At 44.2% G+C, this 17,869-nt stretch overlaps 1 long non-coding RNA gene across 1 annotated transcript; it reads right to left on the bottom strand.

The window, feature by feature from the left end:
- Positions 1 to 1,671: 1,671 nt before the first annotated feature.
- LOC117354749 lies at positions 1,672 to 4,333 on the bottom strand. The gene is made up of 4 exons (XR_004538232.1): positions 4,098 to 4,333; positions 3,711 to 3,733; positions 3,435 to 3,461; positions 1,672 to 1,697 (listed from the first exon to the last, which is right to left on the bottom strand). It is a non-coding gene; the product is annotated as an uncharacterized LOC117354749 (long non-coding RNA).
- Positions 4,334 to 17,869: the final 13,536 nt, after the last annotated feature.

The following is a 17,869-nucleotide window of genomic DNA, read 5'->3' as shown; positions in this document are numbered from 1 at the left end:
CCCGCTTGTTTCAACTTCCTTTTTTCACAAAGGCGGGACTCGTAGAGGGAAGGCCTCGATGTCGGCAGCTTGTCTTGATCACCGCTGCTGACGAGTTGCTGAAGAGAGCCGCGGAGCAGGGGGGTGTTGCCAGGTGCAGGTAGAAGGGAGAGGGCCAGATGCAGGACTCGTGGGTGAGGGAGCAGAAGAGAGAGAGAAAGAGAGAGGGGAGTGAAACAAAAGGAAATATTTCATACTGGGCTGGGCCGGAGTGGAGGGAGGGTGGAAAGATTCTGGCTACAGGGTGCATTAACAAAGGAAAAGGGGGGAAAGCTGAAAATGGAGATAGTGACACAAAGAAGAGAAAGAATAAGCAGGACCTACTGAATAAGGATAGAGATACAGAGGGGACATGAAGAGGAGGTGAAATAGAGACATAGAAGTAATGCTGAAAAAGTGGGGGGGGGGAGATAAAGACATTGAAAGGGCAAATGGTGAACATGGCGTAAAGATAAGGACAGAGACAAATGAAGATTCTGAAAAAGTGGTGAGATAGGGATATAGGTGAGATGGACACAAAAAAGGGTGATGCTGGAAAATAGGTGGAATGGTAATTCTGACAGACACAGAAGGGAAATGCTGGATCAAGGAGAGATGGGGCTCAGGCTGGATGGAATGAGGAGAAATGCCTTGTTGGCCCGGAACTTCCTCTCCTACGTCAGAATTGACGTCAGGGAGCGGAATGCTGGTCAGCGCAACACTTCTGCAGGGAAAGCTTGGGACGGCGGTGGCTTGGGGGCTGTTCCCCGATTGCGGTGGCAGCAAACCGAGTGGCTTGGGGGAGGGCACGGAGACAGAAAGAAGGGGGAACAGGGAGACAGAAAGAAAAAGTTGGGGGAGAGAATGAGGTCTGGAGGAGAGGAAACATACAGGAGGCTGAAAGAAAGGAAGAAAGATTGGATGCACAGTCAGAAGAAGAAAGTGCAACCAGAGACTCATGAAATCACCAAATAGCAAAGGTAGGAAAAATGATTTTATTTTCAATTTAGTGATCCTGTATATAGCATTAAGATAAGAAACAATATATGCAGTGTTAGATTTGTTTTATAATGGTTTTGCGGCTCCAAGTTTTTTTTTTCTTTTCGAAAACGGGTCCAAGTGGCTCTTTATGTCTTAAAGGTTGCAGACCCCTGCTCTAAACGGAAGAATGAAAGCAGTGATTTTAGATAAGAACTTCACACAGGAAAGTCCCAGAGCATCAAAGTCACTTTATTGGCATCAATCAATAGTGAAAGACACCCATATTCTTATCGACACAGACACAGATATGAACCCAGACACGTAATGTCACACAGAGGTAGACACAGTCGCTACAAAGAACAAGATTTTCTGATACAGTAACATCAGTTTAAAACTATTTACTTCTGAAATATTTCAGAAGAAACAAAGTTTGGACTTATTTGATCAGCACTTGAGGTGTTACTCTAAATGGAAGAATGAGAGCAGTGATTTTAGACAAGAACTTCTCATAGGAAAGTCCCCGAGTAGCAGAGTCACTTTATTGACCAATCAATAGAGGCAGACAAACATATGAACACACACACAGTGGCTACAAAGAAGTAGATTTTGTGATACAGTAACATCAATTTAATATACTTCTGCAATAGTTCAAAAGAAATAAAGTTTGGACCTACTTGATCATCACTTGTGGTGTTACTCTAAATGGAAGAATGAAAGCAGTTATTTTAGATAAGAACTTCACCTTGAAAGAGACCTGGGGGTGATGGTGGACACAACATTGAAAGCATCAACACAGTGCGCGACGGCCTCAAAGAAAGCGAACAGGATGTTGGGAATCATTAAAAAGGGTATCACGACCAGGACGAAGGTAGTCATCATGCCGCTGTATCGTGCAATGGTGCGCCCACATCTGGAGTACTGTGTCCAGTACTGGTCGCCGTACCTCAAGAAGGACATGGCAGTACTTGAGGGGGTCCAGAGGAGAGCAACTAAAATGATAAAAGGTATGGAAAACTTTTTGTATGCTGACAGGTTGAAGATGCTGGGGCTCTTCTCCCTGGAAAAGCGGAGACTTAGAGGAGACATGATAGAAACCTTCAAAATCCTGAGGGGCATAGAGAAAGTGGACAGGGACAGATTTTTCAGACTGTGGGGAACCACTAACACAAGGGGTCACTCAGAGAAATTGAGAGGGGATAGGTTTAGAACAAATGCTAGGAGGTTCTTTTTTACCCAGAGGGTGGTGGACACATGGAACGCGCTTCCAGAGGTTGTGATAGCCCAGAGCACATTGCAGGGTTTCAAGGAAGGTTTAGATAAGTTCCTAAAAGATAAGGGGATTGAGGGTTACAGATAAAAGAAGAGGTAGGTTACAGAAATGGTCAGGAACCACATTACAGGTCATGGACCTGAAGGGCCGCCGCGGGAACGGACCACTGGGCGTGATGGACCAATGGTCTGACCCAGTGGTGGCAACTTCTTATGTTCTTATGTTCACACAGGAAAGTCCCAGAGCAGCAAAGTCACTTTATTGGCATCAATCAATAGAGGCAGACAAACATATGAACACACACACAGTGGTACATAAGAAGATAAAATCATAATAATAGCCTACTAGATCAGACCAATGGTCCAACTAAATCAGTAGCCCATCCTCATGGTGGCCAATCCAGGTCATTAGTACCTGGCCAAAACCCAAGGAGTAGCACTATTCCATGCTATCGATCCAGGGCAAGCAGTGGCTTCCCTCATGTCTTTCTCAATAACAGACTATAGACTTTTCCTCCAGGAAATTGACCAAACCTTTCTTAAAACAAGCTACGCTATCCGCTCATACCACAACCACTGGTTTTGAAAGTATTTCCCTGTAACTTCTTTGAGTGTCCCCTAGTCTTTATAATTTGATGGAGTGAAAAATCAATCCACTTGTACCCGTTCTACTCCACTCAGGATTTTGAAGGCTTAAATCCTATCTCCTCTCAGCTGTCTCTTTTCCAAGCTAGAGAGCCCTAACCTTTTTAGTCTTTCCTCATATGAAAGGAGTTCCATCCCCTTTATCATCTTGGTTGCTCTTCATTGAACCTTTTCTAGCACTGCTATATCTTTCTTGAGATAAGGAGTCTACAATGAATGCAATAGTCAAGGTGAGGTCGCACCATGGAACGATTCAGAGGCATTATAACATACTTAGTAAATTATATAAGCGATTTATTAAATATGAATAAAAACTTGAAACTTGTCACAAACAGACAGATACAGACATGCACATAATTCACATAAATAAGGTATAGGCAGAATAGAAGTCCCTAATGTAATGTAAATGAACACAGAGAAAGACACAGTGGCTACAAAGAACAATATTTTCTGATACAGTAACATCAATTTAATACTTTATACTTTTGCAATAGTTCAGAAGAAATCAAGTTTGGACTTACCGAATCCTGAGCATTATTTTCGCTGGCCTGAATGGAAGGATAAGAGCAGTGATTTTAGAGAACTTCTCATGGGAAATTTACAAAGCAGCAAAGTCACTTTATTGGGATCAGTCAACAGATACAGACACAGACACAGAGAAATACAGAGACAGACACACACATATACAGAGAGGTAGACACAGTGGCTGCAAAAGTGCAAAATGTTCTGATACTGTAATATCAATTTAATACATTTTACTTTTGCAGGAGTTGAGAAGAACAAAAGTTTGAACTTACCGAAACAACGTGACCTTTAATGCCTGTCAAAGAAGAGCTTGAATTTAATGTTGCTGCTAGGTTTATTTGGTAGTCTAAGGAAAATACATGAATTAAGTTAAAGATGCCAATAGGTTTGATATGCCTAATATAACCCTGTACTCATTCTCTGTGACAATTTCTTTGCAAACCACCCCCTGCCCTGGTAAGTGTAACTAATGTAAAATTGTCAGTGGGTATCATATTCCTACAGTTAAACAACCACATTTAGAATATAAACATCACCTCTGTCTCCCCATGCACCCCACTAACATAGGAGAGAGATGTCGGTCATAAAGCCTTCTAGGTATTCACAGTGAATATGGAGGCTTCTGCTCAAAGTCCTGTAATAATTTCAAGGTTACTTACCCTGGTAGCAGAAGCTCAGAGCCACCAGCAGAAAAGCTACTGCGATCTTCATGGCTGGGTTGGTTGTATATTGAGTCTTGAGCTTCAATAGACAAAAGAATGTAGGTAGAGAGCCCTGCGCTCAGAGCTCAGATATATACTGTGAATATTCTCCATACTCTGCCCAGGATCTCCGGTGACAGCTCAGCTTCTGGCATCATCTGTGAGATCATCTGACTCAGACCATGCACCGAATCTTGAACAAGTGCCAATCTTCTAAATCTACTTAAGACTTTCTGTGAGAAAAGAAAGCAAGTAATGTCCTAACTGACATGTATTTTGTAAATCAAAGGAAAGACGTGTACAAGGCACATCAGATATTGACAGGTTTGAACCCCAATTTTGGATAAATTTGAAAGTTCCCAGAATCTTCTGAAGCTATTAATTTTCCTAGTCACCAATAAGTAATTCTAGGAACCTTTTCTGTATGGAAACAACATTTTTCAGTAAAATCAGGTATTTATAAAACTGTAGAGGGAGAAAGGATCCACTTTCCTTTTTGTTTTTTTACAGTATAGGTGTAGGTTACTCCTTCCTGACTCAGCTAGGGAATGAGGTCAAGAGGGGCAGTCTATGGCATAGAGCTGCCCTTATTCTCTCCAAAGTTGGATGGAGCACAGGGTCAGCTTAGCCATAGGCAGACTTAAAGTTGTTGCCTTGGGGTGCAAGTTTTGGATGATGGCAGAGATCCACTGCTTCAAAGCCACATAAACTGACAGAACCATTAACAGTCTTCCAATAACCCCTTCCTTCTATGCTTGGAACTGCAGCAGATTGTTCTCCAGCCTTCTCATTGTCTGCCTCCAAATGAAGTCTCTTATCTGTTCAATGATACCAGCTTTGCATTGGGGTGGGGACATTGAAAATGATCTGATGTAGGTTAAAATCATTACAAAATATTTATATCTTAATCCTCTGATTACACAAAATGTATTATTAATTGCTGTAAATGGAATTTCAGTCAAAGACACCTTGGATGGTGTGGATAACATAAGGACAACGATTGTGAAGCATGGAAAAAAATCCAGAATTTCACTGTTAATATTTAATGCTAGAAAAGCAGGGTTGTACATTTGGGCTGCCCAAATCCAAGCGAGTGGTAGAGCACCTGTGCAAGAAGAGGAGCAGAACTTGGGGTGATCGTATCTGATGATTTTAAGGGATTATGACTTGAATATCACCTATTTGTACAAAGCAGTTTACATGTAGGTACTTCAAGCATTTTCCCTATATGACCAAGTGAACAGTGGAAGATTAAGTGACTTGCCCAGGGTCACAGGGAGCAGTGTAGGGTTGGAACCCAGAACTTCCCGAAGGCAGCCAAATAGATAGAAAAGGAGTAAAAAAAGCCAGAAGGACGCTTGGCTGCATAAGTAGAAGAATGGCCAGTAGGAACAAAGGAGGTGATAATGCCTCAGTATAAACCTCCGTTTAAAGGACTGGTATAATTGGGGCGATTGCACCTCAAAAAGATATAAACAGGATGGAGTTGGTCCAGAAGGCAGCTACATAAGAACATAAGAGATGCCAATGTGGGACTGCTCAAAGGTTCCTGAAGCCTTTTATCCATGTTTCCAACATGGCCAACCCAGGTCGCAAAATCCCCAAAAGTATAATCGATTTTATGCTGCTTATTTTAGGAATGAGCAGTGGATTTTCCCAAGTCCATCTTAATAATTGTTTATGGATTATAGGAAAATATCCAAACCTTTTTTAATCCCTGCTACGCTAACTGCTTTCACCACATTCTCCAGCAATGAATTCCAGTGTTTCATTACATAAGAACATAAGAATTGCTGCTGCTGGGTCAGACCTGGTCCATCGTGCCAAGCAGTCCGCTCACGCGGTGGCTCTTAGGTAAAAACCAGTGCCCTAACTTAGACTAGCCTTACCTGCGTATGTTCTGGTTCAGCAGGAATTTGTATAACTTTGTCTTGAATCCCTGGAGAGTGTTTTCCCCTATAACACCCTCCAGAAGAGCGTTCCAGTTTCTTACCACTCTCGGGGTGAAGAAGAACTTCCTTACGTTTGTACGGAATCGATCCCCTTTTAACTTTAGAGAGTGCCTTCTCGTTCTCTCTACCTTGGAGAGGGTGAACAACCTGTCTTTATCTACTAAGTCTATTCCCTGCATTATCGTGAACATTTCGATCATGTCCCAACTCATTCTCCTCTTTTCAAGGGAGAAGAGACCCAGTTTCTCTAATCTCTCACTATACGGAAACTCTTCCAGCTCCTTAACCATTTTAGTCGCTCTTCTATTGACCCTTTTGAGTAATACTGTGTCCTTCTTCATGTACGGTGACCAATGCTGGACACAGTATTCCAGGTGGGGGCCCACCATGGCCCAGTACAGTGGCATGATAACCTTCTCCAATCTATTTGTGATCCCCTTATCATTACTAGCATTCTATTTACCCTTTTCACTGCCACTGCACATTGCGCAGATGGCTTCATTGACTTTTTGACCAGGACTCCCAAGTCTCTTTCCAGGGGGGTCTCTCCAAGTACTGCACCGGACATCCTGTATTCTTCTATAAGATTGTTGTTATTGACATGCATTACCTTACACTTAACCACGTTAAACCTCATTTGCTATGTTGCTGCCCATTTTTCGAACTTGTTTATGTCACGTTGCAGGTCTTCACAATCCTCCTGCATCTTCACTACTCTAAATAACTTCGTAATGTCTTGTAAATTTAATCACCTCACTCATCGTACCAATTTCCAGATAATTTGTAAATATATTGAAGAGCAAAGGTCCAAGCACCAATCTCTGCGGTAATCCACTCGTGACACTTTTCCAGTCCGAGTATTGTCCATTTACCCCCACTCTCTGTTTCCTAATCGCCAGCCAGTTTTTAATCCACGTGTTTATTTCACCCTGAATTCCATGGCTCGCAATTTTTCAAAGTAGTCATTCATGCGGAACCTTGTCGAACGCCTTCTGAAAATCCAGGTATAAGAACATAAGAAGTTGCCTCCTCTGAGGCAGAACAGAGGTCCATCTTGGCCACCGGTCCTCTCCTGCGGCGGCCCATCAGGCCCATTGCCTGAGCAATGGTCCTTGACTATTTCTATAACCAATCTCTACTCCTATCCCTATAACCTACGTCTACTCTTATCTGTACAATGTCAACCTGTTTACTCCCTCGAAGAAGTGCAGAAAGTTTGTCAAGCAAGATCTACCCATTTTACTCTACTCAGTCTATACCTCTGTCATGTCTCTGCTGAGCCGTCTCTTCTTCAGGCTGAAGAGTCCTAGCCACTTGAGGCTTTCATCATATAAAAGTTGTCTCATCTCTTTTACCATTTTTGTCGCCCTTCTCTCTATCTTTTCTAATTCTGCTATATCTTGTTTGAGATGCAGCCACCAGAATTACACACAATATTCGATGTGTGAGTGCACCATGGAGCGATACAAGTGCATTAAAACATTTTCATCCTTGTTTTCTTTTCATCTCCTCATCACTCATAACATTGAATTAGCTTTCGTAGCTGCCACCGCTCACCGAACTGAGGGTTTCAATGTATCCTCAACAATGGACTTCGGTGTGCATATCTTTTAAATATGAAAGGGTATTTGCAGGAAATTGAATAAGCTGTGGGAACCTGTAAGAAATTATAGTAACTGCTAGTTTCATGGGTATTCTCTCTTGACATTATAACGGTACAAAGCTGACTTCTACTTTTAGACTACCCTATATAGGCATGATTGCATTGTATTGCTCAGTATTATATCTGCACATGCCCAAATCAAGGCCCCTTAGAATGCTGCTAGAAGCGCATCTTGTGCACCTTGTCTTTCAATTTTCAGCCAAACCTGTTTATTTGGGTAAAATAATAGTGGAAATGGTTTTGAAAATTGACCATTCCCAACCACTGACTTCTGCATTATGATAGGTTATGAAATGCAAGTTCACAAAGCGTGCAGTAGATCTATCTGAGACAGAATGAATTGCTAAGAGGAAAAAGATGGAGTCAAGTACATACTTTCTTTAAAAAGAGGTCACTGCTCTCTCAACCTTGCACAATTCTTCCTCGTCTGTTCTCTAGCCAAGAGCCAATAACTAGAACTGTGCCTAAAATGGCATTGGTTAATCTTAACAGAAAAATGAGGAGTGGATGAAGATAGAGCCCTCCACTGGGTTGCCGAGCTGGCCCCCTTGTTGAAGAAAAAGCCTCAAATTACTGGTGAGCGCACACAAGCAGTCAAAAAGACTTCTGATATTTCCCAGATTAGTGGAAAGTCCATTTTGCCCTGAGGAGGAGGTTTATGTACCGTGAAACGTTGGCTCGGAATATATGGACTAAGAACTATGTTCATACCATTTTTGAAACTGGCTTGGTGTTGGTCATCTTGATGAAAGTTTTTTACGCCAGTGATGTGGATGATGGTGGTTGGGCTTGCGTGTGCTCCCCAGTAACCTGAGGCTATTTCTTTCTTTGAGAGTGCTAGCTCGGTGACCCAGTAGAGAGTTGTATCTTTGCATTGTTTTAGTGGTTAAATTTATACACACCCAACATATGCATTACTAGTCACCATTATTAGTAGTCATATGGGAGATATGAAACAGCAGACAATTACCATGTGCTAAACTTCTAAAATAATACAAGCTCAATGCTGGCATTAAGGCCCTAACACACCTTAGTAAAAGGAGCCTTATGTCTAGCAGTTTATCTAATTATCTCCTCTCTTTGTTGAGAAAACTGAAAAGCAGCCATCAATTGATATGATTTCCATATGCTCAGAGATGTGGCGCTCTAATGGGGAGTGTTTGCCCCCCTCACGGAACTTTCCATCCTGTCATAACATATGTTGTCCTGATTTCAATCAATCTCTGCTTTTCATTGTATCTATGTTGTAAATCTCTTTTGTTCTTTTGGGCGTTTTATTTGCTCAATCTACTATTTTATAGCCTGACTGGAATTGAATGTATGCCAATAAATTAATAGACAAGTGAAGTAACCCACGTCACTTATCTTGAATGCGGTTAGGGGTCCTGACGTGGCCCCGTTTTGAAATCTGCTCTTTACAATTAGACAAAGTTAGTGGCAAAAGTCTTGCTGTGTCTTGGCAAATTGGTTGTTAAACGTATCTGTGAACAACAGGAAACAACTTCTTCAACCTTCTTCAAAGACTTGTTGGTGTAATCACAATTTGACCCTGTTCCTCGGGAAACTTCCCTATGGATAATAAGAAATGAATCCACATCAACAATTTGGCCTTAAAGTCTACTCCAGCGTGCTTAGATAATGCGCTTGATTTGAAAGGCTTGTGTTGAGTAGGGGAGAACACACACTCAAGATGAGCTGCTGTACCTTGTGGTGTCACGTTGACTGTTGCGTTAAGGTTAGTGAAGCCAAATACACACATACATAGCACACGCTAATAGTCATGCATGAAACTTACGCCTATTCTTTTCATGGACACTGGCGTTCTCCATGTCCTTAAGTAGAAGAGTTGAGGTTTAGTGCATGTCAATGTGTGTGTGTGACCCTTAATGTTGTCCTACTGTGGACACACTCTGTCACACATGGAAGTTACCCCCTTTTACCAAACCGTGATAGCGATTTTTAGTGCTAGCCGGTGTGCTTAATGCTCTGCACCTGATGCTCTATGAGTGTCGGGAGCAGCGCAGAACATTCATGGCGCCAGTTGGGGCTAAAAACCGCTATCACAGTTTGGTAAAAGGCGGCTTAGTGATGGGTTGATCTCACTATTAGTAAACAGCAAATGTGGCATTGTGAGACTCAAAGATGATAAAGAAAAGGCCAAATTGCTTAAATATTTCTGTTCTGTGTTCACGGCTGAAATGCCGGGAGCGGGATCGCAGAAGACAAACGTGAATAGGGATCAAGGTAGACAAAGCGATGGGGCCGGATGGTGTACATCCGAGGGTGCTGAAGGAACTTAGGGAACTTCTGGTAACTCATCTGATCGACCTTTTCAATGCATCTCTAGAGTCGGGAGTGGTACCGGAGGACTGGAGAAGGGTGGATGGGGTCCCTCCCCATAAAAGTGGAAGTAAGGAAGAAGTAGGGAATTACAGGCCAGTAAATCTGACTTCTGTGGTAAGCAAATTAATAGAAACACTTTTAAAACAGAGAATGGTTAGATTAGGGATCTTCAGAAAAAAACACATCTGAAGTCTTCAAAATCCTGAGTGGAGTAGAACGAGTAGAAGTGGATCAAAAAGTAGAAAGATTAGGGGACACTCAAAGTTACAGGGAAATACTTTTAAAACAGAGAATGGTGAAGTTTCTGGAATCCGGTGGATTACAGGAGCAAAGGCAACATGGATTCACTAGAGATAGGTCTTGTCAGACAAATCTGATCCATTTCTTTGAATGGGTGACCAGAGAATTGGATAGAGGAAGTGCGCTAGTTGTGGTGTATTGAGATTTTAGAAAAGCCTTTGACAGTGTTCCACACAGACGTCTAATATATAAACTGACTGTCCTCGGGATGGGTCCCAAAGTGACAGGCTGGGTCAAGGACTGTTTAGTTGAGTGGAAGGCGACAGAGGGTAGTGATCAATGGAGATCGCTCTAAGGAAAGGGACGTTACCAATTGTGTGCTCAAGGTTCTGTTCTTTTTAACATTTTTATAAACGATGATACCAAAATCTGCAATAGAATAGACATGCCAGATGGTGTGAATAACATGAAGAAAGACCTAGTGAAGATTGAAGAATGGTCTGAAATTTGGTAGCTAGAATTTAATGCTATGAAATGCAAGGTCATGCATTTGGGCTGCAAAACACTGAGGGGTGGAGAGCTTATGTGCATGACAGAAGAGCGGGACTTGGGTGGGATTGTATGTGATGATCTTAAGGTGGCCAAACAGGTTGAAAAGGTGACGGCGAAAGCTAGAAGGATGCTAGGTTGCATAGAGTGAGGTATGGCTAGTAAGAAAAAGGCCAATGGTGGGATTAAGTGACTTGGCCAAGGTCACAGGGAGCAGCGTGGGAACTTCATTTGCTCCTTTGGAGTGAGGCCGTTACTATCATAAGGAGAGGCAGAGGGACTGTACACCACTCTGGCTGGCCTGACAATGGGATCAAATGGGCGTGCAAAGCATGGATGGCATCCTATTTGGCCTTTGAAGGTGGGAGAAAGAACTGAGATGTCATAATGTCCCTGAGGAGTTCAATACTATTAAAATAAAGAGACAGAGTGGAGTAGAACGGGTACAGGTGGATCAATTTTTCACTGTCAAAAATGACAAAGACTAGGAGACACTCCATGAAGTTACAGAGAAATACTTTGAAAACCAATAGGAGAAATTTTTTTCACTCAGAGAATAGTTAAGCTCTGGAAAGCACTCCCAGAGGTTGTGGTAAGAGTGGATAGTGTAGCTGGATTTAAAAAGGTTTGGACAAGTTCCTGGAGGAAAAGTCCATAGTCTGTTATTGAGAAAGACATGGGGGAGGCCACTGCTTGCCCTGGATATCAGTAGCATGGTATTTGGCTAAGTCCTAGTGACCTGGATTGGCCACCGTGCGAATGGGCTACAGGGGGTGATGGACCATTGGTCTGACCCAGTTAGGCTATTCTTATGTTCTTATGATCTGGCCATGTAGTAGATGTGTGTCTTGTCTACTCTATAGAACCACAAAAAGAGCATGCCAAGCCTTTGAATAGGTGACCTTAGTGTCCACTTGCTGATGTTCCTGGAGGAACAGCCACCAAGGTGACCCCCTTGCTACAGTAAGATAAAAGAGTGAAGGGCATTAAGAGGACTTTATACATAGAATGGAGCATCCCAGAAAGGGCACATTACCAGTTCCCCAAATGTGGATATGGTTTCGTCTATATGGGTATCAGTATACAAACTGCAGGTAGACATAGACAAAGTGGCTTCTTTCCCAAAAGCTCCTGCAGTGCATCACAGCCTCCAGTCAAGGGCAAATAGAAGGAAGGTGTCTCCTGTAACAAGCAGGCAAGCACAGGCTTCGGTGCCAATTCCAGAGAACAACAGGAGTCTGTCACATGTTCTCCATCGGCTTCACATCCTGCATTTGTTGGCACAGCATAAGTGCAGAGTGTGGGACAGTCTGGCAGGAGTGCATATTACACCACTTCCAGGTAAGTGTGCAGATTTCAGCATCCTGAGACAATCGAGAGCTCACACAGACTATTGTGTGTAAAGGTCAGCAAGTGAGATGACCCAGTGTAGACGGCATTTGCACAGGTCTGGGTGACAAACATTGCCAAGACTTTTGCACACATCCCTGCTGGAATAATAAACTGTAGTGCACAGAGATGCCGTGTTTGGCATGTTGACCAGACGATCTAGAAAAGGCATGCTCCTGTTAAGATGACCAGGTGAGGGGGGTTTCATCTGTCACAGAAGTCAGCCCACCTGCTGAGGAATCCACATATCTAGAGAGTGTGCCCCACCCTGCCCCTCCGACACACCTGGTATGGGAGAGTGCCCTACAAATGAACACCAGAATAGGGAAAGGGTTCCACAGGTACCTATATCAGAGCGATTCAGGGACCAAATTCAAAGCTGGAGATGTTGATGGGTCCATGATGGGTAGCCGCACTGATAGCAATGGACAGGTTCAGTCTGTAGAAATCCCACAGTGGTCTAGATGTGATTTTGCAAGCCAAGAGTGACTGCTTGCAACTCCTAACTCCACTCACCCTGTGTTCTACATTTCTTTTCTGAGCAGGGACCCTCTATAAATGTGAATGGATAGCACTGCATAAGCCTTTCACTGCTACAGAAGTGATAAATAGTAGTATCAGCCTGGAACAGGGTAACTTATCATGTAAGCTCTTCTGAGCAGGGACCTTCTATTTAATGTCAATGCACAGTGCTGCATAAGTCTGTCACTGGTACAGAAGTGTGAATTAGTAGCATCAGTAGGAGTTGTTACAAAATCCCCAGCCTGGAACAGGGAAACATCATGTAAGCTCTCATGAGCAAGGACCCTCTATGAAATGTCAGTGTGCAGCGCTTCATAAGCCTATCATTGCTACAGAAGTTATAAATAGTAGTATCAGCCTGGAACAGAGTAACTTATCATGTAAGCTCTTCTGAACAGGGACCTTCTATGAAATGTCAATGCACAGTGCTGCGTAAGCCTGTCACTGCTAAAGAAGGTATAAATAGTAGTATCAGCCTGGAACAGGGTAACTTATCATGTAAGCTCTTCTGAGCAGGGACCTTCTATGAAATGTCAATGCACAGTGCTGCGTAAGCCTGTCACTGCTAAAGAAGGTATAAATAGTAGTATCAGCCTGGAACAGGGTAACTTATCATGTAAGCTCTTCTGAGCAGGGACCCTCTATGAAATGTCAGTGCACAGCGCTGCATAAGCCTTTCACTGCTACAGAAGTGATAAATATGTAGTATCAGTAGGAATTGTTACAAAATCCCCAGCCTGGAACAGGGTTACTTATCATCTGTGCTATCTGTAAACATGCAATACCAGTTGGCAGCTGATATATTCAGACACAGCACAAAGGTGACATCGATACCAAACCCCCCTACTGGGTAAACAACCATTCTTAGTAATAGGTATAGGGTATTTGCCCACACGTAAGTTAACTTGTTCCCATCTGCCATTGGTGTCATGAGAGGATGAGAGAATTTCAATATCTGGCCTATTTCTGATAGGATAATGACACCATTTCTAATGCCTGATGCTGGTGAGCCCAAGGGAATCGTATTTTACTAGCTTCAGCAGCACTCAAGTGAGTTTCTTGAAGTAAAATGGCATCTGGTTGCGAGGAACTTAAATAGGACAAAATTTTCTTCCTTTTTAGAACATTATTAAGACCTTTGACATGTGGGTTAGAGAGGAGAAAAGGAAAACCAGCCAACCCAAGCCAGTCTCGTTACAGGGAAAAGGATCAAGCTTGGAACATCCAAAGCCTGAAGAATCTGTCCCTATCCACCCTCTCTATGCCCCTCATGATCTTGAAGGTCTCTATCATATCTCCCCTGAGCCTCCTTTTTTCCAGAGAGAAGAGCCCCAGCCTATCCAACCTCTCGGCGTATGGGCAGTGTTCCAGCCCTTTTACCAGTTTGGTTGCTCTCCTTTGGACTCTCTCAAGTACTGCCATGTCCTTCTCGAGGTACGGCGACCAATATTGAACGCAATATTCCAGATGCGGACGCACCATCGCTCGATACAATGGCATGATGATTTCCCGCGTCCTGGTTGTTATGCCCCTCTTTATGATGCCCAGCATCCTGTTGGCTTTTTTCGAGGCTGCTGCGCACTGTGCAGATGGCTTCAGTGATGCATCCACCAACACACCCAAGTCTCTTTCAAGTCTGCTGTCTCCCAACAATGCCCCCCCCAATTTGTAGTTGAACAACGGGTTCTTTTTCCCTATATGCATGACCTTGCATTTGTCCACGTTAAAGCGCATTTGCCATTTGTTTGCCCAGTCTTCCAGTTTGTCCAGGTCCCTTTGCAGGTCCTCACACTCCTCCCTGGACCTAACTCTGCCGCACAGTTTGGTATCGTCTGCAAATTTTATAACCTCGCACTTTGCCTCCTTTTCCAGGTCATTGATAAATATGTTGAAGAGTAACAGCCCCAGCACCGATCCCTGTGGCACACCGCTTGTGACTCCCCACCAGTCAGACTATTGTCCCTTTACTCCGACCCTCTGCAGTCTACCCGACAACCAGTGCTCAATCCATCTGTGCACATCCCCTCCCACCCCGTGGTTCCACAGCTTCCTAAGCAGCCTTTCATGTGGCACCTTGTCGAAAGCCTTTTGAAAATCGAGGTAAATGATGTCTATAGGTTCCCCATTGTCCACCCGACTGCTTATTCCCTCAAAGAAGTACAGAAGGTTCGTTAAGCATGACCTTCCCTTACAGAATCCATGCTGGCTTGTTCTCAGTAGGCCATTTCCCTCGATGTGCTCGCAAATACTGTCCTTGATCATAGCTTCCACCATCTTCCCTATAATTGAAGTCAGGCTCACCGGCCTGTAGTTCCCGGGGTCACCCCTCGATCCCTTCTTGAAGATAGGTGTGACATTCGCCAATTTCCAGTCCTCTGGTACCTCTCCAGTTTTCAAGGATAGGTTGCAAACATGCTGGATTGTGCCCGCTATTTCTTGTCTTAGTTCCTTTAGAACCCTTGAAGTTTTTCACCTCCCTGGACAGCCCCTCTTCGTATTTCCCTTTTGCTTTTCTAACCTCTCGGTGGCATTCCTTTTGGCATTTCCTGTGCGCCTGGTGATTTTCCTCCGTTGGGTCCTTTTTCCATCTCCGGAAGGATACTTTTTTGTCATTTATTGCCCTCTTTACTTCTGTTGAGATCCAAACCGGATCCTTTGACCGCTTGTTTTTGCCGCCTTTCCTGAAACTGGGGACGTACATTCTTTGTGCTTCCTGCAGGGTGTCCCTGAATAGGGTCCAGGCGCTTCCTACAGTCTCCATCCTAAGGATGTTTCTGAGCTTCCTCCCCACCATTTCCCTCATAGCAACATAGTTCCCTTTCCTGAAGTTGAGCGCAGTTGTTCCGGTCCTCCTTACTGTGGGTGTCCCCCTTTCTAATGTGAATCTGATCGCGTTGTGGTCACTGTTGCCTAGTGATCCTCCCACTTCTACCCCTCTTGCAGGCCCCCCTAATCCGTTTAGGATGAGGTCAAGAGTAGCACTCCCTCGTGTCGGTTCTTTGACTAGTTGCTCCATGAAGCAGTCCCTCACAGCTTCTACAAACCCTGTTTCCCTAGTGCAGTTGGAGTGACCCGTTCTCCAGTCAATCCCCGGGTAGTTGAAGTCCCCCATCACTGTTACACTTCCAGTCCTGCATTCTTGTCTCAGTTCAGCTTCCAAGTCGTGTCCGACTCCTTCCGGCGTACCAGGTGGGCGATAGTACAGCCCCAGTTTTATGCCTGCACCCTTGTTTCCCAGCAATTTGACCCATAGCAATTCCAGCCCCTCTGCCTTCTTTGCCATATCCATCCCGACCGAGTAGATAGAGTCCTTTATATATAGTGCTATGCCTCCCCCCTTCTTGTGGGTCCTGTCCCTCCTGTAGAGCTTGTACCCCGGCAGCGCCACATCCCATTGATTCTCCTCTGTCCACCATGTTTCTGTAATTCCAATTATATCTAGGTCTTCCCCCTTGGCCACGACCTCTAGTTCACCCATCTTGGCCATGAGGCTTCTTGCATTTGCGTACAAGCACCGCAGGTCCCGTCGTTTTTCCTCCACCTCTGTATTTACCTGGGCCGCCTCCCCTTGAACTTCGGGCAGTTCTCCTGTTCTCTGTGCTTCTGCTTTGCCCTCAGCCTTTACCCTCGTAGCTTTCGGTTTCCCCACATTCCCGCCACCCCACTTCCCCGCTTTTCCTCTGGGTTTTCTAGCCCTACCGGCCCCCTCCTGGGCTATCATCCCTTGAGCCTCCGTTTGATCCCCCTCGCCTTGTGGCACCCCTATATTGCCCTCAGCTTTCGCCCTCGTGCCACCCAGTCCCCTTGTGTCTCCATGCCCCTTAGTTTCCTCCCAGCAAGCTCCCTTTACCTGGTGTTTCCCTCGCTGTCTGATCATAAGATCCACCGGTCTCTCTACTTCCTCCTTGCAGTCAGCCCGTTCAGCATCTGTTCTGGATACTGTTGTCTGAAGCGTCAACATCAGATCAGCTGTCGGCTTTCCCCCACTCCTCAGTTTAAAGCCCTCTCGATCTCCTTCCTCACATTCAACTGAACCAATCAGAATTCCAATAGAAGGGGATCACGATCAGATCAGAGAAGGTTATCATGCCGCTATACCAGACCATGGTGCGCCCTCACCTGGAGTACAGCATGCAGCACTGGTCGCCATATTTGAGGAAGGACACTGTAAAGTGGAGAACGGCCGCACAATACTTAAAGTCCTAGATTTCAAACGTACGGACTTTAATGCAATGGGAAAGTACCTGAAGAAAGAGCTGTTAGGATGGGAGGACAAAAGAGAAGTGGAAAGACAGTGGTCTAAGCTGAAAGGAGCGATAAAAATGGCCACGGACCTTTATGTGAAGAAAATCAATAAAAACAAGAGAAAAAGGAAGCCGATATGGTTCTCCAACCTAGTGGCTGAGAAAATAAAGGCGAAAGAGTTGGCGTTCATGAAATATAAAAAAAACCAAGAAGAGGAGAGCAGAAAGGACTACAGGGTGAAACTGAAAGAAGCCAAGAGAGAGATACGTTTCGCGAAGACACAGGCGGAAGAACAAATGGCTAAAAATGTAAAAAAGTGAGACAAAAATTTTTTCAGATATATTAGTGAAAGGAGGAAGATGAAAAATGGAATTGCTAAACTAAAAGATGCTGGGAACCGATATATGGAGAGTGATGAGGAAAAAGCAAATGTGCTAAACAAATACTTCTGTTCTGTGTTCACAGAAGAAAATCCTGGAGAAGGACCGAGATTGTCTGGCAAAGTTACACGAGAAAATGGAGTAGATTCTGCGCCGTTCACGGAGGAGGGTGTTTATGAGCAACTTGAAAAACTGAAGGTGGACAAAGCGATAAGACCAGACGGGATCCATCCCAGGATACTAAGGGAGCTCAGAGAGGTTCTGGCGAGTCCTATTAAAGACTTGTTCATCAAATCTCTGGAGACGGGAGTGATTCCTGGGGATTGGAGGAGAGCGGATGTGGTCCCTATTCATAAAAGTGGTCACAGGGATGAAGCAGGAAACTACAGGCCGGTGAGCCTCACTTCAGTTGTTGGAAAAATAATGGAAGTGTTGCTGAAAGAAAGG

The sequence above is a fragment of the Geotrypetes seraphini genome, chromosome 2 (genome assembly GCF_902459505.1).
Source record: "Geotrypetes seraphini chromosome 2, aGeoSer1.1, whole genome shotgun sequence".
NCBI lineage: Eukaryota > Metazoa > Chordata > Amphibia > Gymnophiona > Dermophiidae > Geotrypetes > Geotrypetes seraphini.
Note: the sequence above shows the minus strand (reverse complement) of the source record. Positions and strands in the feature narration are given on the sequence as shown.